Source organism: Littorina saxatilis, linkage group LG2 (assembly GCF_037325665.1).
Source record: "Littorina saxatilis isolate snail1 linkage group LG2, US_GU_Lsax_2.0, whole genome shotgun sequence".
NCBI lineage: Eukaryota > Metazoa > Mollusca > Gastropoda > Littorinimorpha > Littorinidae > Littorina > Littorina saxatilis.
The window spans coordinates 14,173,002-14,195,738 of record NC_090246.1 but is presented as its reverse complement, the minus strand read 5'-3'; the positions used below and the strand labels follow the sequence as shown (position 1 = coordinate 14,195,738).

At 43.1% G+C, this 22,737-nt stretch overlaps 1 protein-coding gene across 2 annotated transcripts in view; it reads left to right on the top strand.

The window, feature by feature from the left end:
- The window catches only part of LOC138958263 (G protein-activated inward rectifier potassium channel 3-like), a 347,146-nt gene that overhangs the window by 177,230 nt on the left and 147,179 nt on the right, over positions 1-22,737 (top strand). The window lies entirely within an intron of this gene.

Genomic DNA, 22,737 nt, shown 5'->3' with positions numbered 1-22,737 from the left:
TGATTTTCTTCATCGAGAGTTTCCTGTCAGACTCAAATACTCGTATATTGAACTTAAACTATAGTTAAGAAGAAAAAAATTAAAAACCTTGTATTTCTGAACGATGCTATTCAGATCGCTGAATAAAACAATGAAAGAATCGTTTACATTGACGCTAGAGGCCACAACATTGAGTCTATTGTTTCAAACACTTTTGTGCACTCTGCGGCGTTTCTTCCTCACAAGGTTGTTTTCTCTTGCGCATTCCTCACACAATAGAGCGCGTGACTCTCTTTCTCTTTCGGGTTTGGCCAATAAGCCGTAAGTCCTGTAGAATACAATAGAATTGGCATCGATCGGTAAGAAATCAATGCAGATAATTTCACCAACAGCAAGAACTGCGTGGTTTTGAAGCTCCTCTCATGACCAAACTTGTAGGCTTATTCCTTGGATAATGGAGTTCAGGCTTTACAAAGGGCATTTTTACTGCTTTGATCTCAAGTCCAGCTGGTAAAATTGGCTCAACAATCGTATTGATCAGCTAGATAAGAAAGACAGCTGAGTTGGGTAAAATGCGCGCGTGTGTGTATACATACATGTGTTTGTGTGTGTGTGTTTGTGTGTGTGTCTGTGTGTGAGCGTGTGTGTGTGCGAGCGCGCGCGTGTGTGAGTGTGTGTGTGTGTGTGTGTGTGTGTGTGTGCGCGCGTGTGTGTGAGTGTGTGTGTATATGTGTGCGTGCGTGCATGTGGGCGTGCGCGCGCGCGTGTGTGTGTGTGTGTGCGGCGCGCGCGCGCGTATGTGTGCGTGTATGTGTACACTACATTGGGGTGTGCACGTTAAAGATCCCGCGATTGACCAAAGGGTCTTTCCTGGCAAAATTGTATAGGCATAGATAAAAATGTCCACCAAAATACCCGTGTGACTTGGAATAATAGGCCGTGAAAAGTAGGATATGCGCCGAAATGGCTGCGATCTGCTGGCCAATGTGAATGCGTGATGTATTGTGTAAAAAAAAATTCCATCTCACACGGCATAAATAAATCCCAGCGCCTTGAATATATGCGCGATATAAATTGCATAAAATAAAAATAAAAATAAAAAATAAATCCCTGCGCTTAGAACTGTACCCATGGAATACGCGCGATATAAGCTTCATATTGATTGATTGATTGATTGATTGTGTGTTTTACTGCGACGTGGTATTGTGTTCGATGGACAAAGGGGTTTTGAGTCGGAACACGTGGTGGAGACATTGCAGATCAGGGTGAACAAAACAACTATGGTCTCCATGCCTTTGGAGGTACCCTTTTCATAGCACATTTTGTTTAGAAAATATATGATGGCATGTAATAGAAAATTAAGGACCTCGCAACAAGCTTGAAATACTACAACAATAGCGCGGTGGGGGGGGGGGGGGGGGGTGGATGGAGAGGGGGGAGATGGGGGGGGGGGGGAGGGACAAAAAGGAGATGACCAATACGGTCTTACTTATTCAGTTTTCGGGCAGACGGACACGCACACACACACACACACACACACACACACACACACACACACACGCAAGCAAGCACGCACGCACGCATGCACGCACGCACGCACGCAAACATGCAAACACGCGCGCGTACACACACACACACACACACACACGCGCACACACTCACACACACAGATACACACACAGAGACAGATAGACACACACACACAAACACACACACACACACATACTAATCTCGAGAGAACAATTGACAGGAACTGAACAGACGATCAGCCTTGTATAGTGTGTTTACCCAGTGATCGATATTAGTTTCAGCCTTCTAGAAGAATGCGTAGAAAGTGCCTCGTGGATTTGATGTGTCTGACTTTGTTTTAACTTATATTTTCCTTTGATCATCATTCTTGCCACAGAATGTGTGTGTTTGATTTGGTGCATAAAGCAATGCCAAGGAAATACCGCATAATGATTTTTTCATGTTAGTTATCGCTAATCTTACGCGGAAGTCAGCCATGGTAGACACGGACTGCATGCGACCTCATCACAAGAACATTCTAACTTGTAAATTCTAAATTCTTTTGTTTTTCTCAGAATGTTTTAAACTGCCTGCTGGATTCTACTGGCATACATTCTCATTGTCAAAAAAGCGTGAGATACTTGAAAAGTGGAACACATGCTAAAATACCAACCAACCAACAAACAAACCAACAAACAAACCTACCAACCAGCCAACCAACAAGACATAATTATAGTATTAATTTTTTTAATTTCACATCGTTATTCTTCCAAATAGAAAATTTGACAAATGAACTTCAACAACACTAGATTTCTCCGCTTCACTTTTGCACACACATGTCGACCCACCCCACACGAAGCACGGTTGACGTTAACTGCTTGTTTTTCTCTGTGAGGCCGAGGACTGATCTTCCACTACTTCACGCGGACAGATTAATCGATGAAACAGCCGATAGAAACCGTTTTCCTGATTGCAATCACGTCCCTCAACATTGCGGATCTGTCGCCTGTTTGCTTCACACGGGTACAGTCTCCGGCTTTCTTTGCTCTGTCTCTGCATTTCTCTTTTTCTGTTTTCTACGCCCCTACAACACCCCTCTTTCTCCCCCTCCCCTCCACCGCTTCTCTCTCTCTATATATATATATGTCTCTCTCTTTCTCTGCCCCTCTCTCGCTCGTTCGGTCTCTCCCAACCTAGCTTTTGTGGATGCTTTCTATCCCTGCCGCTTCATCTCTCAACGTCTTTTCAAAGGTTCGTCCCTCCATTCCTTTTCTCTCTGTCTCGCTGACGCAATTATGCATAGTAGCAACATGCCCCCACGAAGAAAACTGAGCGATTTGGATAGAGGAAGAGCAATAGGATGGCTACAAGACGGTGTTGCTGCCAGGCAAATGGCCCAGAGGCTTGCAGTGGCTCCCTCTGTCATCATCAGATTAAAACAGAGATTCCACGCAACTGGAAGAGTGCAGGAGCGACAACGTTCTGGTCGGCCCAGAGTCACCACACAAAGAGAGGATCGTTTCATTCAGAGGCAGGCCATGCAACAAAGAATGGCTACGGCAAACAACATTAGGCAACGCCTACAAGCTACCACCAACACTGTTGTTAGTGGTCAGACGATCCGAAACCGCTTACACAACTTTGGCTTGCGTGTAAGGCGTCCAGTCCGAGGAACAACCCTGACTGCTAATCACCGAGCAGCTCGCCGAGCCTGGTGCACTCAACATGTGAGGTCGCAACGTCAGCAGTGGGCTCAGGTGTTGTTTACAGATGAGTCCCGCTTTTGCTTGGAACCTGCTGATGGTCGCATCCGAGTGTGGAGGCGTCGCAGAGAGCGCTTCGCAGAAGGCGCTGTTTTGGAACGACAGCGTTTTGGCGGAGGCTCTGTGATGGTCCGGGGAGGGATCAGCACACGTCTAAGGACACCTCTGTACCATGTAGTGGGCAACTTGACCGGTGTCCACTACCAGAATGAGATCCTGCAACCCGTGGTCGTTCCAGCCCTCCAAGCGATCGGCCCTCGTGCGATTCTTCAGGATGACAACGCACCTCCCCATCGCTCTGCAGCTGTAAACACCTTCATCCAGCAGGCCAGGGTCAACAGGATGCTGTGGCCAGCCAACAGCCCGAACCTGAACCCCATAGAGCACATGTGGGACGAGCTTTGTCGTCGGGTACAGCAACATCACCCTCCTCCTGCCAATCTGGGTCAACTGCTGCAATGGCTCCAGCAGGAGTGGAATGGAGTTCCCAGAGCATTCATATGCAACCTGATCCACTCCATGCGCCAACGATGTGTTGAATGCCTGGCACACAACGGAGGGCACACGCGTTATTGACACTGATTCACATTGTTGTGAATTCCATTTTCGAGGGTTGTCACGTTTGACACACTCTAGCTAAATTGTCGCTGCTGCGTTCGATCTTTGCTTTGTTTGTCATTACTCCTTGGTTGTTCAATTATATAACTTAAAAAAATGAAAGAATTCGATCTTGTCTGTTTTGTGTGGCGTGCTTGTAAAAAAGTGATCCTTAACTTTTTTGAAGAGTGTATATGCACGTAAGAAATAAGTACACGAAGCAAAACGAAGGAAAACGCAGAATTCATTCGGGTTGAAAGGAAGAACAAAACAACAACAAAACAGATAAAACAAAACAAAAAGCTCAAATGTATACTCGAGTTCAACCATTCGAATCCAAAACAAAAAGTCAAATCTTGACTCTTGTCCACGACGTTTTTCTCCGTTATCTAAACATGTCTGTCTGTCAACTCGGAAGTCAGACAAACGGATTTGATGTCTGTGAGATCGCCCTATTACACACGACTGACGCAAATCGGGGCCCTGTCGGATTCTGCAATTGATCAGCTGACGGCTCGCCAATTCTTGTACAACCCTACGTGCGAGAAAGCTTTCAACCGGGTGGGAGACAGCCGCGTGATCGAATTGGTAGACATTGAGGTCTGTTTGTGATTTCAACCAGTAACTGGGTGGCCGAGTGGTAACGCACTTGCGCTCGGAAGCGAGAGGTTGCGTGTTCAGGCCTGGGTCAGGCCGCAATTTTCTCCCCCCTTTCCTAACCTAGGTGGTGGGTTCAAGTGCTAGTCTTTCGGATGAGACGAAAAACCGAGGTCCCTTCGTGTACACTACATTGGGGTGTGCACGTTAAAGATCCCACGATTGACAAAAGGGTCTTTCCTGGCAAAATTGTATAGGCAGAGATAAAAATGTCCATCAAATACCCGTGGGACTTGGAATAAAGTTAAAAAAATTCCATCTCACACGGCATTAAGTCTCAGGAAACATGAATACACGCATACAGGAAAAAAAAATATGGGTAGCGCCGTATGTATGGCAGCTCGCTTTCCCCGGAGAGAAAGCAGCCCGAATTTCCATGAGGGTAACCTCACTGGACTGTAAATCTTATCCAATCCAATCCAATCCAAATAGACCCCGCGGCAGGCTCCCTCCCAGTTGGTAACTTTCACGTGCACAGCGGCCCTGGCCTCTACCGACAAACGGGAAAGGACACGCGAAGGACGGATGTTTTTTTTTCTCTTCCCTTTTCGAGTATCGGTTGTACAAAAAGTCTTGAAAGAATCAGCCTGTCTTCAATAGCGGGTGAAATTTCACCCTTTTGTGAATTGCTCGAACTACAGTAGAAGCAGCTTAATCTCTTTTCGTAATCCGTCTTTTAACTTCTGTTTGGAAAAACGTTTGAGACTTTTTACCCCGTTGTTGACAATCAAAAGAGGGATGGAATTTCACGCTGATCAGAAGATTGCCCTTTATTTAAGGCTGAATCGAAATCTGACAACCCGTTCAACTACCCACGCAAAATCTGTCCATCCTAATCTCGATTGAATAATAGAAAATGGTGAGGTAACTTTGTCTTTTATTTCAAGGAAACTGTACTGTAACAATACCTAGGAACTGAAAAACTTCCGAAAGCAATCGGCACTGGAGATGTGTTTGTAAGGCAGGAGTTACGTAACAGCATGTAACTCAAGAACGCTGAGTCGTGATGAGCCATTCAGTCAAGTACATGCATTGAAATACGCCCGGTTCTGTCAAACTTTCCTGATTTAAACGCGTGGGAGTTTGAAACAATGACCATGGCCTTTGAAGTATTGATTTGCATAAAAAAAAGTCCTTGTCCCAGAACAAAATCCTAGAACCATAGGCTTTCGATAGATGTTCAAATTAAAGAACAATATGTTTAACAAACTGATAACTGAAGCTGTTTTGCCCCCCGTTTATCTAGCCGTATCAGATTCATTTGCATAAAAGTAGTGCCCTTGTCCCAGAAAAAAGATCCTAGAACCATAGGTTTTCGACAGATGTTCAAAATATGTCATTGCTGGACCATTCGCACAAATCAGGATCCCTTGGAAGGACAATAAGTTTAACGAATTAATCAGCTGCAGTCGATTTAAAGGCCTCCCCCGCGACGGGCGCAGTTGCAGGGTGGTAAGACGTCGGCCTCTTAATCGGAAGGACGTGAGTTCGAATCCCGGCCGCGGCCGCCTGGTGGGTTAAGGGTGACGATTTTTCCGATCTCCCTGGTCAACTTATGTGCAGACCTGCTAATGCCTTATCCCTCTTTGTGTGTACACGCAATCACAAGACCAAGTGCGCACGGAAAAGATGATGTAATCCATGTCAGAGTTCGGTGGGTTATAGAAACACGAAAATACCCAGCATGCTTCCCCCGAAATCGGCGTATGGTGGGGTTAAAACGGTCATACACATAAAAAACCAAACATGCAAAACCATGAGTGAGCGAGGGAGTTTTAGCCCATGAACGAAGAAGAAGAAGAAGAAGAAGAAGAAGGCCTCCTCCGTGTCCAATTGCTTGCATTAAAAAATGATCTGTGTCCGACTGTCCGAGGAATACTCACTGGAGCCGTAGCATTTTGACACCGATCGAATCCTGCCATGCTTGGGATGCACGCTGAATGACTGACTGACTGATCTTCAATACATAAGGATAAAGGCTTTAGGCACAGCCTAGTCTTACAAGGTGTCCTTACAATATCTAAAATACACGAAGAAAAACATTCATTCGGTTACAATGCTACGGCTTCAGTGATCATTCATCGGACACAAACACTGACACATTCCAAGCGGACAATTTCGATGGACAGCATGCTCAACAAACGGAGCAGCTGCGAATGTTTTGAAGGCCTCTCTACCCCCCCCCCCCCCTCATCCCCCTTCCACACCCCCTTGCCCAAGCCGTATCAGATTGATTAGCATGCTCGTGTCGTGGCTGTCGACTTAGTGACCCAAATGGAGCAATTTCGCTGTCAAGTGGTCGCCCGAGACCGCGGTCTTCAATGAACTGGAATGGTCGATTGGCACCAAGCACAGCATCAAAGCCTCTTGCAAGCATCCTGCAGACACCATGAGATCCTGGATTGCTTTCGGTGTCTGACCTCGTTTCCTGACGGAAGCTGGCGTTTGCATTTTGATTCAGCCTTGCACGACGAAAACAAGGGTACGATGAACGTTTCTTGTCGAGAAAGTGTTACAGTTTAAATAACCTTGTGACACTGTTTGAACTTTATCTAAAACATGAGGGTGAATGCATCCAGACACCATGAGATCCTGAATTGCTTTCGTCGTCTGACCTCGTTTTCTGATGGAAGCTGGCTGCGCTTTTGTGTTTTAATTCAGCCTTGAACGACGAAAACAAGCGTACGATGAGCGTTTCTTGTCGATAAAGTGTCACGGTGTTGGCACAGTTTGAATGACTTTGTGACACTGTTTTAACTTTATCTAAAATGAGGGTGAATGCATGCAGACATTCTCAGATCCTGGATTTCTTCCGTAGACTTACCTCGTTTCCTGATGGAAGCTGGCTTTTGTATTTTGATTTAGCCTTGAACGACGAAAACAAGGGTACGATGAGCTTGTGTTGTCGATAAAGTGTTACGGTGTTGGCAAAGTTTAAATAACTTTGTGACTCTGTTTTAACTTTATCTGAACAGTGAGGGTGATTTCACGGACGTATGTATTTGCACAGAAAAACAACAAGTCGCGTAAGGCGAAAATACAACATTTAGTCAAGCTCAGTCGAACTCACAGAACGAAACTGAACGCGTTTTTTCCGCAAGACCGTACACTCGTAGCATCGTCTGTCCACCGCTCGTGGCAAAGGCAGTGAAATTAACAATCCAGAAAAGCGCGATAGCGGTTGCGCTGAGGAGGATAGCCCGCTTTTCTATATCTCTATTTTTTTTTTAACTCTCTGAACGTGTTTTTAATCCAAACATATCATATCTATATGTTTTTGGAATCAGGAACGGACAAGAAATAAGATGAAATTGTTTTTAAATCGATTTCGGAAATTTTATTTTAATCATAATTTTTATCTTTTTAATTTTCAGAGCTTGTTTTTAATCCGAATATAACATATGTATATGTTTTTGGAATCAGAAAATGATGAAGAATACGATAAACGTAATTTTGGATCGTTTTATAAAAAAATAATTTTAATTACAATTTTCAGATTTTTAATGACCAAAGTCATTAATTATTTGTAAGCCTCCAAGCTAAAATGCAATACCAAAGTCCGGCCTTCGTCGAAGATTGCTTGGCCAAAATTTCAATCAATTTTATTGAAAAATGAGGGTGTGACAGTGCCGCCTCAACTTTTACAAAATGCCGGATATGACGTCATCAAAGACATTTATCGAAAAAATGACAAAAACATCTGGGGATATCATACCCAGGAACTCTCATGAAAAATGTCATACAGATCGGTCCAGTAGTTTACTCTGAATCGCTCTACACACACACACACACACACACACACACACACACACACACACACACACACACACACACACACACACACACACACACACACACACACACATACACCACGACCCTCGTCTCGATTCCCCACTCTATGTTAAAACATTTAGTCAAAACTTGACTAAATGTAACAAGTCACGTAAGGCGAAAATATATACAATATTTAGTCAAGCTCAGTCGAACTCACAGAATGAAACTGAACGCATTGCATTTTTTCCGCAAGACCGTACACTCACAGACAGACAGACACACAGACAGACAGACACACAGACAGACACACAGACAAACACATACACGCATACACGCACGCACGTACTCACAAAAGACACACACAAACACACACACACACACACACACACACACACACACACACACATACATACAAATACACAAACACAAACACGCACGCACGCACGCTCTCTCAATTTCTTGTATCTCACTTATCATACAAAGTTTGAAACCAGTAACAGCTGCAATCAAAATTCTCAATCGCGGTGAATCAAGAATGTGAAATTCAAATTCCAATGACAATGTTTGTCCAGCAGTTAGAAGCTTTAAACAGCGCGTCAGATAACCCACTTTTGCACAAACATGAGATAAACCTGTGTTTAATCTGCAACGAAAGAAGACATTTGTTTGTGTTTCTGACGTTTTCTTTGAATTCGGCAAAGAACTACATGTAGCGGAGGAGTATCTACTTGAGTCGACACAGGTTATGATTACTTTTACTTGAGAGTTTCAGGTCGTGATATCAGGTCAAATGACCGTAGTTAGTGAGAACATCACTGTATTATTATAGATAGATAGATAGATAGATAGATAAAATAGATAGCTATAGATAGTTATATAGATAGATAGATTCTTTCTTTCTTTATTTGGTGTTTAACGTCGTTTCCAACCACGAAGGGTTATATCGCGACGGGGAAAGGGGGAAGATGGGATAGAGCCAATTGTCAATTGTTTCTTGTTCACAAAAGCACTAATCAAAAATTTGCTCCAGGGGCTTGCAACGTAGTACAATATATTACCTTTCTGGGAGAATGCAAGTTTCCAGTGCAAAGGACTTAACATTTCTTACATACTGCTTGACTAAAATCTTCACAAAAATTGACTATAATTATTCTATACAAGAAACACTTAACAAGGGTAAAAGGAGAAACAGAATCCGTTAGTCGCCTCTTACGACATGCTGGGGAGCATCGGGTAAATTCTTTCTCGTCCCAACCAATATGGGACTCCCCCTAGCCCGCGGGGGGAAGATAGATAGATAGATATAGATAGATAGATAGATAGATAGATATAGATATAGATAGATAGATAGATAGATGTATAGATAGATAGAAAGATAGATGGATAGGTAGATATACTGTTCAAAAAAAAGAAACGCATAGCTTGTAATATTTGGTTAATTTAGTTATATGGCTACAAGGATATCCACCAAACTGCAGAAAATGTTTATATGGTCGTCGACCTTTCGTCCATTGCCACAAGTGAGCTCTGCACGTGACGCATGCGTTATCAGTGGCTACAATGTCAAAATTGCTCATTTGGCATGACCACTCGTCATGCTTCAGTGTAATCTCGTGAAACTCGGGGAATATTGAGCTCTCACCATGTCTTCCAAAACCCATAAAAGCGGATTGTTCACCACAAAGAAATCAGACGACAATTCAGCGACGAAAGATGGCCCGATTGAGCAGAGAAGACCGCCAAATTGCATTGGGTCGTTTACAAGCAGGCCAAAGTCATATTGCAATCGCCAGGCACTTCCACGTGTCCCAGAGCACCATCAGTAGACTGTGGGTCAGGTTTCAAGCCACTGGCTCCGTTGCTGACTTGCCACGAGCGGGAAGACCAAGGGCGACAACTGCTGCTCACGACCGCTTCATACGGCTCCGCCACCTCCGGAATCGTTTCCTGTCGGCCTCATCTTCTGTCCAGGCTCTCCCCGGGCCACACCGATTATCGGACCAGACCGTGCGGAACCGCCTGCATGAAGCTGGTTTGAGAGCTCGCAGACCTCACAGAGGAGCTGTCCTCACCCGCCGCCATCGCCAGAACCGAGTGCAGTGGGGCAACCAGCACCTTCGCTGGACCGTACGGAATCACTGGAGACACGTGTGGTTCAGCGACGAGTCCTACTTCCTGCTCCAGCGACATGATGGTCGGAGGAGGGTCTACCGGAGAGTAAACGAACGTTACGCGCCCAACTGTGTGAATGAGGCACCCGTTCATGGTGGTGGAGGCGTCATGGTGTGGGGGGCGATCAATACCGCTGGAAGGAGCACCCTGGTGCACGTCCAAGGGCGCATAACTGCCCAGCGATACGTGGAGGAAATTCTGCGCCCACACGCCCTTCCTCTTCTGGCTGACCAGGATGCCATATTCCAGCAGGACAACGCTCGCCCGCACACAGCACGACTCACCACCCAGTTCCTCACCGACCACCATGTCCAGGTGCTTCCCTGGCCATCCATGTCGCCAGACATGAACCCGATAGAACACCTCTGGGATGAATTGGACAGACGTGTGCGCAGGCGAGAAGAAGCGCCGGCAAATCACCGCGATCTATTGCAGGCACTTCAGGAGGAGTGGGACACCATCCCACAGCAAGATATCCGGCATCTGATCCAGTCCATGCCCAGAAGGTGCCGGGCAGTTGTTGCTGCTCAAGGCAGTCACACCCCCTGCTGACTTGACAGCCTCGGCACCCAATCGTATTGATTGACTGATTGATTTGAAGATGCAAATGAACTGTGTGTGCATTCAACTGTGTCCATACCAAATTTCAAACAAATAATCTAAATATTGGATTTTCTGTTAATTTTTTCGAAAAATAAAACAAATTTGGCAAGTAGCAACTATGCGTTTCTTTTTTTGAACAGTATATATAGATAAATAGATAGATAGATGGATGCGTAAAGCATAGTGAATTTACTGCAAATATCGTTTATTCTGTCCGTTCACATAAATTTTCTTCTATAGTACCTTCTTGTTTTCGGGAACCCCATTCATTCTCAATCCGCGTTCACCACTGACGAAGTACATGTACATCCTACACATTGCCATGGTGTTTATGCAACAACCACCATCGTAAGATGAAAATCCGAACTGTTCTCACAGGTGCCTTGAATGCCATGTACTAGACCACAGAATGTTGATTAAAATGCAATAAAAAAAAAAAAAAAAAGCACCCCCCCCCCCCTCGTGTCGAACAGTTTCTTTAAACGTACCGTACAGCCAGACTGATAGAAGAGGTGAATGTCTCCGGAGCCCCGGGGAACCAAACACTTGTCTAAATCCACCATCTTTTTTAAAACAAATTAACGATATGAGTGTTATTAGCACGCCAAGCTTGCAGGCACTCTCATCAGTGATACACGCGTGCGTCAGCGTCTAAAACCTGATGGCTGTTTGTTTAATTTGTTGCATGGTTAGAGGAGGTAAGGATAGGTGGTGGGAAAGAGAGAGAGAGAGAGCGAGAGAGAGAGAGAGAGAGAGACACACACACACACACACGCACGCACGCACGCACGCGCACGCACGCACACATACACACATACACACACACACACACACACACACACACACACACAGACATAGGGATTAAGCTTTCATTTGCGAGCACACTATTTAGCATTACCCTGGTAATGTCTATAGGACAACAGACGACCCTTTCTCACGAAAGAGCAGAAGTCAGCAGATTCCATTGAAAGCTGGTGCACTAAGTTGGCAGCAATGGTCAGTTACTGGTTGACGTCCACAGCATGCTTCTTCTTCTTCTTCTTCTTCTTCTCGTTCGCTACTTCCGCCATCTTCTTTGGGGCCATCAGGTCGCCACACAGTATCTTCTGCATGCTAAACGCTAGTACCTTTTAGTCTTGAAATATATATTTCATATTTCTAAGGATGATTCGTTAGTGTTTTAAGTGAGTCACAGACGTGTACAATTGCTGACCAGGTACCCCAGTAAATGAATCGTTGATAAAGCGTTAAGCCAAGCGTGTTCAAATTTATTCTTTTTTCGACAAAACGAAAGTACAGTTTGCCCTCGGTGTGTCGTTCAAAGTGAGATTTGATGATATGTCCTATATATTCCATTGAGACAATGTTAACGGGGGAGCAGATATAGAAACTATAATGGCACATACTATATTATGTTGCAGACTTTTACTTAGTTCACTCAGGAATGATCGTCGCGATATAACCTTCGTGGTTGAAAACGACGTTAAACACCAAATAAAGAAAGAAAGACTCAGGAATGAATAACTACAGCCAGAGCTCAAATAACCAAAGGGAATTAAGCGCTCTAAATGCATATGTGTAATGGAGTAAGCGAGAGTTGTACGGAACCAATCTCCTGGCACCTGAGAGAATAACAAGCATTGAATTGAACAACCGTCTTTCATCCTCAAATTTCATCTATATAATATATAATATATGTCATCCTCAAATTTCATCTATATAAATATATAATATATAAAAGCATAATACATTATGTCCCAGTACAGTTTCTATATCTGCTACTCTTGTTAGGCCTAAAAAAAAAATAGGTGTGGTTACGGTAACCCGACCTACCCTATTTTTAGGGGCCGATCCTATAACTTTTTATTACATTTGTCAAAACAAAAAACAAAAAAACAAAAAACGAGTGCAAAAAACGCAATGAAAGCGAAAGCGCCCGAGTCGCACACTTATTTCCCTGTCAAGTAGGTTTAATTTGTACACATTAGAAAAAAAAAGTGATTGCCTACCTACCTACCCTATTTTTTTTGGCTATGTTACCGTAACCACACCTATTTTTTTTTTTGGCCTTAACATTGTAACATTTCAGCAAGAGCTGTCAAACAGGGAGGTGTAAACCCCTTTTCCAGCGTCAGCTGCCAAAATCATCAGTTCTGAGGGCATCAGTACAAGATTGCGTCCGGTCTCCGTGGAATGACTATTTTCGGTCTTAATCAAATAATTGCCAGCATGTATTTTTGTTAAAAGACAACCGAAAGCGGTTTAATTAGGCCTATATAACATTTATTGCAGGAGCTGTAACAGTTGCAAAAATCATCAAATCAAACATTCTCGCTTACAATTTAAGCAGTCAATACAAACTCCTTGTTTGAGATATGTACTGCTTGTGGACATTCATGCTGACAAAAGCAAAACATATCCATTTTGCTACTAATAGTCCCCGCAGTTCCGAAATGTTGTACCATTATCGCAGTAAATCTCTTCAGGGCATAGTTTTCACGAGGAAACCCACGAAGAAAATATACACAGTGGATCCTTGTGGTGGGACGATGTTTCTCCGAGAAACCCATAGAGGAATCCGTTGTGGACGAAGAAAGTTGCCAAGAAAGTCTAGGTCGGAAATGCACGAAAGCTGTCATTTCATCGATCGGTTTGACAACGCCCAAAGATCGTAGCAACACTTTTGGCAGTAGAACAGTTCTCAGCCGAACTCCAGACATACCATTTCCTTCTTCTTCTGTTCTTCCTCTCCTCAGACGATGACGCCAGTCGCCTCAATGAATGAAGCTGTCCTCTACAGGGTCGTAGAGTTGGTCTGCATATGGGTTGTGGTTGGCAGGAAGTCTGCAGCATATGATGGGCTGCGCTGGAGGATATGGTCGAATGTCATTATTCCGTTGCCACAAGGCCACTTTTCAGACTGTTCTCAAGGGAGACGTAGAGTCTGGTCTGCATCTGTACTGTGGTTGTCAGGAAGTCTGCCCGAATCGCAGGATTCGTTGTGTTTTGCTGGATGATATAGTCTGCTGTCACTGTTCCGGAGCCCAAGGGCACGCTTCCGACAGTCAGACGACAAATGTATGAACAAGTGGTGATTCTGATACCTAATGTTCACTACGGTCTCGCACTCAAAATGGTCTTCCAGGTCGATACAAAATGGATTCTGCTAATTTCTGTTATTTTCTTGCTTCGAAAAACGAGAATCCCGAAAACGAATCCGGCAACAAGTGAGCCCTACTGGTCAAAGTTTACCCGCACATTCATAACGGAACCTATGCACATGTTGACTTCCTTTTCACTACCTATTTTATTCATGTTTTTATTACTTAGTTAGTGGAAGAATCTTTTGTAATGTATGTTTGATGGTGTATGCTTTTAATTAAGCGTTGCTAACTATGAATGTAGATGTAAATGCTTGTATAACTGTGTTTTAATTTTAAATGTGTCAAGCGCAAAGAGCATAATTGTAAAGTTATGATGTTGCGCTATATAAATGCTCATTTATTATTATTATTATTATTATTGACCCCTGTGTGTGAAATGACCGGTGTTCATGGAGAGGGATCGTAATTGTAAAGGATACATGTTTCCAAAACTCCTAGAGCGACCTCTGACACAAGTAAGAAATGCTTCCGTAATTAGAGTGCGTCCAGGAGTAAGACCAAATCTAAGAGACAATGGTGACTTTTTATTTGTTACAGAAAGAAGAAACGATCTTTGCGACCTGTTGCCGGTTTCATTTGCCGTATTTCAAAAGAATTACTTGTAAATCGGTCATACGTCGTCCTTATTAAATATAGTTGTTGGTTCTTTCTCAATTCAAGTGCATCAAGTTCTTGATCATTATCTATCGTTCGCCAAATGTGTGGCTATCGGTCCCAACACTGATGTTTTCATTTCTCGGTTTATTTCCTGCAGATGACAAAACAAACAATCACCCTAGCATAACTTTATTTCAATTTCCATCCAATTATGTTATTAATACAAACAGCACACAAGAAAGAACCACGGCCATCCTTTTCAACTTTCTCAGCATCGCAAAAGGATAATTACCGTATCCCATTGACAAATGGCTTCTCCTACAACGAACGAAACATCCAATTAATTTGTCAGCCTTTTTTGTGCCTGAATTCATACATCTTGCTATTACCAAGTAAAATCGATAACAAAATCAAGAAACTCCTTCTAAAACTGGAAATTGGATTGTGCACATGCTTGAAATCTGCTCCCTCCATTTTAACATTCGATTAAGTTAAAAGTGGAGACAGCTCATCCTGTGCCAATGTTCGCGACGACTAAACAGAAGGGTCGTCGGGAACAGTCTAATGTCAAACATCGCACTGTTCAGGCGATCCCCGATTTTGTAACATATATGTGACCCTCCACCACGAAATGAGTCGCACGTCACCTCGCGCGGTTCTGCGCTAGGCTTAAATATAAGTCCGGGGAGTGTCTGGTAACAGTGTGAGGGTCACCTTAGTCACAGGCTTGTAACTCAAACAGTTTTTGCTCTTTTCTAAAACGGTTTTCACCACTGGATAGAGCATAAAAAACTCTTTATGAAAATGTAAAAATATGAAAATCATGCAAAGGTGACATGCGACTCATTCCGTGGTGGAGGGTCACATATTCAAATGAGCATACAAGTGAGGCCAGTTGACCTACCAACTGGAAACGCAATGAAGTGATCATCCACAAACTGAAGGTTATGTACAAGTATGCAGAAATTAAATGCACGCACGTAGAAAGGATTCCCATTCGTGTATGTGGCATTTTTGAAAGGTCGCCCCGTGGTCCCATTTTGTGTTGGATATTCCTTGCAGTACTCCGCGGTTCCTGCGAACGAAATTTAAAGGGTTTCTACGTATAACCATAGATTTTGTTCGCGTCCTTTCATCGAGGACGTGGCAAAGGATCACGTTCTTGCCTAAAGCCAATGCTTTTTTTTCTTTCTTTTATTTGTGCAGCGTCGCGGTCCTCCGAAAGCACGAAGTTCAGCTGTGACTGAAAGGGTAAATGCCAGGAGAAAAGTCTTGGTACAGAAAAGTCCATGATGACAGAGTGACGTCTGCGACTTCGTGTCAAAGCAAATGTCTGATGTGATCAAAGTGTTGTCTGGTGCTTTGAAATGGTAAATCCATGCTGTGCTGAAAGACGGAATCTTGACTGAGAGCTGTAATCGATAACTCAAACATTGTAAAGCCTTGGGAAGTGAACTTACACGTATTCAGGCGAACGCTAAAAAGAGTCTGCTGCAAGACACAACCTTGCGTTTCATGGCCTTGTATCATTTTGCATTTCAAGTACGCCAGTAACGCAATGGTGTATACGTTTTACGTCACTTGGTTAGTTGGTTTCGAGAGAAAACAAACACAACGTTGTATCCGATGGCCTTGTAACCTTTTTCGCTTCAAGAACGCGAGTAACGCTATGGTGTATTCCTTTTCGGTCACTACGTTAGTGGGTTTCGAGAGAAAAACAACTTTAAATGAAATAAAAATCAATTTAATGTATTCTAACGGAGGAGTTTAAATGGTGGAATCTTTTAACTAAAGCAAAAACAATGGTAACATTTGCCACGAAGTAAATTGACAGAACACGACTTTTTCTGTTGGGTGTTTTAAAAGCAGTGCATTATTACCCTGTCATACAACAGTGACAACAGTTGAAATCGCCGAACATTGTTTTCACAGGAGAGCAACTTCCGGGCTCAGCTGTCGCGTACACAAAGTGCATTCAAGCTAACATCTTAAATCGATTAAAAAATAAATAAAATAGCAAAGAAAGAACCAGGAAGTGGTGTAAAATCAATTTTGGGGGTCGACATATCTTTTTACTGCGGTCGAGTTCGCTAATCGCATTCCACGTAACATCTTACATTAACACAAAATACAAGGAAGGAATCAGAAATCGGTGCAAGATTATATTTCTTGGTCGACATATTTTCTTACATGTTATTTTTCCCAGAAAAAAGCAACCATTCCGTTGCGAGGAATGTGGAACTTCCTCTTCCAGAGTTTCTGTGTCTTTCGCCAGTTATTAACTATTTGTGTTTAGTTTAAAAATCATTCTCGATGTGCCGTTGCATGAGAGACAGCTGCGAGAACGAAGGGAAATCTACACAAACACTCTCTGTTCCGCAGCATTGATGCAGAAATCACACGGATATTATCCAAGAAAACTGAACATACTGTTGATAGAAAAACAACGAACGATCTGGGCTTTGCTTTTGCCCATCGACGCGGCACGTAACGGACAAACATCAGGCTGGGTCTTATTAATTGCGTTTCATTTCTTTTCGCGTTCCTGGGTAAAGACATTGAACTTGCTTCCGTGTTATCCGACAGGGTGGGTTGTTTGATTGTGAAGTATTGAACTATTTTGTTGTAGTCGCGAGGTCAAATGCAGGAAACTGAAGATCGCACAGGTTGAATAGTCACATTCGTTCACACGCACTGCTCTGGTCTTCTTCTTCTTCTTCTTGGCGTTCGCAGAGGTTACACAATCAGTCCAGCACTGGTGATAAATGTTGTCGTTTTCTCCAACTCCTGTCGACTGCCGTATAGTTTGGTCTGCAAGGGAGTTGGTGACGGCCACACTTCTTTTCGTTCCTCATCTAGTAAGGGACATCGCTGTAAGATGTGTTCCGCTGTTTGGTCCTCTTGACCGCAGGCACAGGTTGGTGATGGCGCCAGCTTGAAGTTTTGGTTCATGTGAGCATTGAGCCTGTTCAAGTGTGGCCAGTACGCAGCCTGATGAGGTTGACTTGCTGCTCTCTGGACATTGTGTGGTAGTCATCTCTGTTTGTCCTTGGCCTCATCAATGCCTTGATGATTGTCTTCTGCTCACTAAAGCTGACACTGTTTTCAGGACTGCTCTGGTGAAATATTGAACTTTTTGTAACAGTCTGAAAGTCAAAGGAAGGAAGATTGGCAAAGCAACAAACTCTGTCAAATTCGGTCATATGCACTGATCGCGTTACAGAGTGCTAATTACAACTAGCCGTCCGTAATTATGGCCAGTCGTCTTCGTGCCATTGGGCAGTTAAACGATCACAATTTAAATGTGAATGGTACGCGAAATGCGAAATTGATCACAAGTAGATTATCTACGAAATTGATCACAAGTAGATTATCTACGAAATTGATCACAAGTAGATTATCTACGAAATTGATCACAAGTAGATTATCTACGAAATTGATCACAAGTAGATTATCTACGAAATTGATCACTAGTAGATTATCTACGAAATTGATTCATACAAAATCCCACTGTGAGCATAGAGCACCCAGGCTGTTCCTTTCTGGTATGTGACCAAGCGGAGGGATGGTCTTATCCCGTGTAGTAGCCTGGCCTGGTCTGGGACGGTGAGCAGAACTGTTTTCACGAGTAGGAGTGTGCCTTTAACATTGACATTCTGCACACAAACTGAAACCCCTTCAACAGATTCATAAAGTATGTTTCTCGTTGTGCACAACTACGCACATCAGTCCTTGCTGTATCCTGTGGAGACAAAAGGGTCACGACGAATAGCACGTTCTACATGTCTGTGATTGTTCCTCTTTGTTCACCCTCTAGCTACGGGGTTCATTAATGCATTAGCTCTTTTGCCTGTCTTACACTGTGCCGGATATCCTTGCGAATATGAACATGTTGTATTCGGAAGAGAAAAAAGAGACGAATAGACAGGAAAAAATATTGAAAATTCGAAGCCTTACCGATCATTGCGAATGCATACAAATCCATATACGAATGTCTTGCGGATGTATTACGAACGTTGCGAGTGGCCTTGCGAGTGTTGCGAGTGCTTGCAAACATTTTACGAATAAAGCGATTATGCAATTCGCATTGTTCGTTATACTGCTCTTACACTGTGCCGAATTTCCCTTGCGAATAGAATTCACCAATAATTCGTAATGATCGGGACATGGTCGCAAGACATTCGTAAATGTTCTTAACCATTCGCCACCATTCGTCTCTTGTTGCGAATTTTAGCAACATGCTCCTAATATTCGCAAGGAATGCATATTCTTCAGTATTCGCAAGCCATTCGTAATCATCGTAAAGGTATTCGTAGCGCTCGCAAGGCATTCGCAATGATCGGTACACATTCGCAAGCACTCGCAACTATTCGTAAGACATTCGCAAGAAATGTACATATGAACATGTTGTATTTGGCCAAAAAAAGAGACTAATGGACAGGAAAAATATTGACCATTCGAAGCCTTACGAATTCTTGCGAATGTCTTACGAATGGTTGCGAGTGCTTGCGAATGTCTACTGATCATTGCGAATGCATGCGAATCTATATTCGCAAGGATATTCGGCACAGTGTAAGACAGGCATAACGAATGTTTGCGAATGCATTGCGAGCCTGACGAATACATTGCGATGATTACGAATGTTCGCAAGGATATTCAGCACAGTGTGAGACAGGCATAACGAATGGTTGCGAATGCCTTGCGAGCGTTACAAATACATTGCAATGATTACGAATGTCTTGCGAAATCTTACAAGTACGTTGCAAAAAAGTGAAGAATATGACTTATTTGCGAATATTAGGAACATGTTGCTATGTTCAACACAAGAGGCGAATGGTGGTGAATGGTTAAGAACATTTACGAATGTTTTGCGACCATGTCCCGATCATTATGAATTATTGGAAAATTCTATTCGCAAGGGCAATTCGGCACAGTGTAAGAGTAGCTTTTGGTCCATGTACACCTTTAATGATTAAGGGAGAAACAGGTACGGTGGATTCCCTAGATTGTTCAGGTTCGTCAAATTCGCCAGCCCCCCCCCCCCCCCCCCCCCCCCCCAAAAAAAAACAAAAAAAAACAAAAAAAAAAACGATCACATCAATAAGATGCTTTAATGAGGTGTAATCTACTTTCTCTTTGTATGCTGATCTACTCCACCCACCCCCTCCCACACCCCTGTTAACCTTGATACCTCTCAACTTTCCCTTGGTTTTAAAATATTACTCCGTCCTATGTAAGTCTATATATCTCCCCTATCATTTAGATTGAGATCTTCGCACGTGGTTCAAGGTTTTACGATCTTTCCCAGTCTTTGATCCGCGACCTCCTTCCTTCTCTTAATTAACACTGGGACCTTGTAAAGGATTGACCTCCGGAACCTTTAACAAGTTAGCAATTATTTCTCTCAGTCTTTCCAAGCTCACATCATATTTGTTTCCCTTTCTGCTGAAACACAAGTGGTTCATCTTTGGCACGCTATACGCGTGTATGATTAAGTCTCTGTGTTTCTGTGTTGTTGACCTTATCTTCACCAATTACCGTTGTCTCTTCCCTAGCCCAGGGGTTCATTAAAATCTTGGCTCTCTTCCAGACAAAATGCTGCACTGCCACAATTGCGATGGGGAAAATTGTGTGCAGGGGCTTGAACTTGGCTGGTGGTCGTGGACTGCCATAACTGTAAAGAAATTAAAATCATGAGAGGTTAGAGGAGTTTTTGCAAATCTTGGAGAAAATTGTGATTTAGTGGATGGTGGATGGATGATTGTGTGTGTGTGTGTGTATGTGTGTGTGTGTGTGTGTGTGTGTGTGTGTGTGTGTGTGTGTGTGTGTGTGTGTGTGTGTGTGTGTGTGTGTGTGTGTGTGTGTGTGTGATTGGCGTACATTTGGGTTAAACACAAGTTGCACAACATGTTCGGATGTGATTGCATAATACATTTGTTCTTTTGGCTTCAGACACTTAAGATGTCCGGTAAGTTTGTATGGAACTTTGAGGAAATATTTTAATCTCTCTCTCTCTCTCTCTCTCTCTCTCTCTCTCTCTCTCTCTCTCTCTCTCTCTCTCTCTCTCTCTCTCTCTCTCTCTCTTTCTCGGTGGTCTTCTGTCTGTCTGCCAGTCTTTTGTCTGTCTGTCTGTCTGACTGTCTGTATCACTCCATCCCCCCTCTCTCTCTCTCGAGTCTCTCTCTCTCTCTCTCTCTCTCTCTCTCTCTCTCTCTCTCTCTCTCTCTCTCTCGAGTCTCTCTCTCTCTCTCTCTCTCTCTCTCTCTCTCTCTCTCTCTCTCTCTCTCTCTCTCTTTTACCTCATCTGAATTATGCATCTACACTTTGGGATGGATGTAGCGATGTTCACTTAAAAAAAGTAAATTCTCTTCACCGTCGCGCAGCTAAACTTATCATGCCGGGTCCGCAAACATCAACAGATCAAAAGCTTAGCAGCCTTAATTTTTTATCAATTAAAGATCAGTTATTATTTAATAAGGCGCTTTTAATGTTTAAGGTTCAAATAAACGAGACCCCACGGTACATGCAATCATTATTTCAGAAAGCAACAGACAGATATGGCTCAAACAAATTAATTTCCGCGCTACCCCGTATTGATTTATATAAAACCAGTTTAGCGTTTTCGGGCTCAACAATTTGGAATTAGCTACCATGTGAGATAAAGGGGTCAAGCACGATTAAACATTTCAAAGCGCAGCTTCGCAAATATCTGATGTCACGAACAGTTACATTTTAAAAGCTGTTTCTAGCAAGAATGCATTGCTATCACTAACCTCTATATATTTTGTTGATGATGATAATGATGTCGACGATGATCACGATGATGATGATGATGAGGTTGTTGTTGTTGTGTGTGTGTGTGTGTGTATGTGTGTGTGTGAGTGTGTGCGCGTGTATGTGTGTGTGTGTGTGTGTGTGTGTGTGTGTGTGTGCGTGTGTGTGTGTGTCTGCGTGTGTATGTGTGTGTGCGTGCGTATATGTCTGTGTGTGTGTGCGCATATATATGTGTGTGTGTGTGTGTGTGTGTGTGTGTGTGTGTGAGTGTGTGTGTGTGTGTGTGTGTGTGTGTGTGTGTGTGTATGTGTGTGTGTGTGTATGTGTGTGTGTGAGTGTGTGTGTTGTATTGAGTGCGAAGGTGATTGCAGGCATGCGGCGCGGGTGTGTGTGCGAGTGGACTTTTCTTTTCCTTTGTATTATATTGACATACATGTACATTTCAATGTTCCATCATGCATTATGTATTCGTATAGGTAATGTTGTAATTAGTAATACTGTATGATTGCGATTGACAATTGTCCTTTTATTGTCTTTATTTTTATGTCTTAGTTTAGCAGGGACAGATTGTAAGACTAGGCGTGAGCCTAAAATCTCCATCCTTGAGTAATAAAGTTCGTTCGTTCGTTCGTTCGTTCTCTCTCTCTCTCTCTCTCTCTCTCTCTCTCTCTCTCTCTCTCTCTCTCTCTCTCTCTCTCTCTCTCTCTCTCTCTCTCTCTCTCTCTCTCTCGCTCTTCATCTCTTAGTTTCTCTTTTACTCTAAAAAAACCAAACCCGTTCAGCTGTTTTTCGATTTTTAAAAACTCTTTTAGTGCATATGTTCTACAAACTATGTTCACAATTAAGTTCACGTCTCATCGTATGACAGACAATTACAAGCGCCGACAGCCGAGTTTCACCACCCTGGCTTTATCAACAAATCTGACAGATTCAGCAAAGCGGATGTGGTTTCAAGCTGTTGTTATCTGTCAAAGTATACGCGTTTTTGTTGCATACCTGCCTCCATAATATTATAATGGAGTGGAACAATTTTCTAACCCCAACGACGATTTTCTTAGTGCTTAATAAAAGATAACGTCTGCTGTTATCTTGCATCTTTTCTTTTATCATTTTCGTGTTGATGTCTTCCAGTTAATGGTTGAACTCTC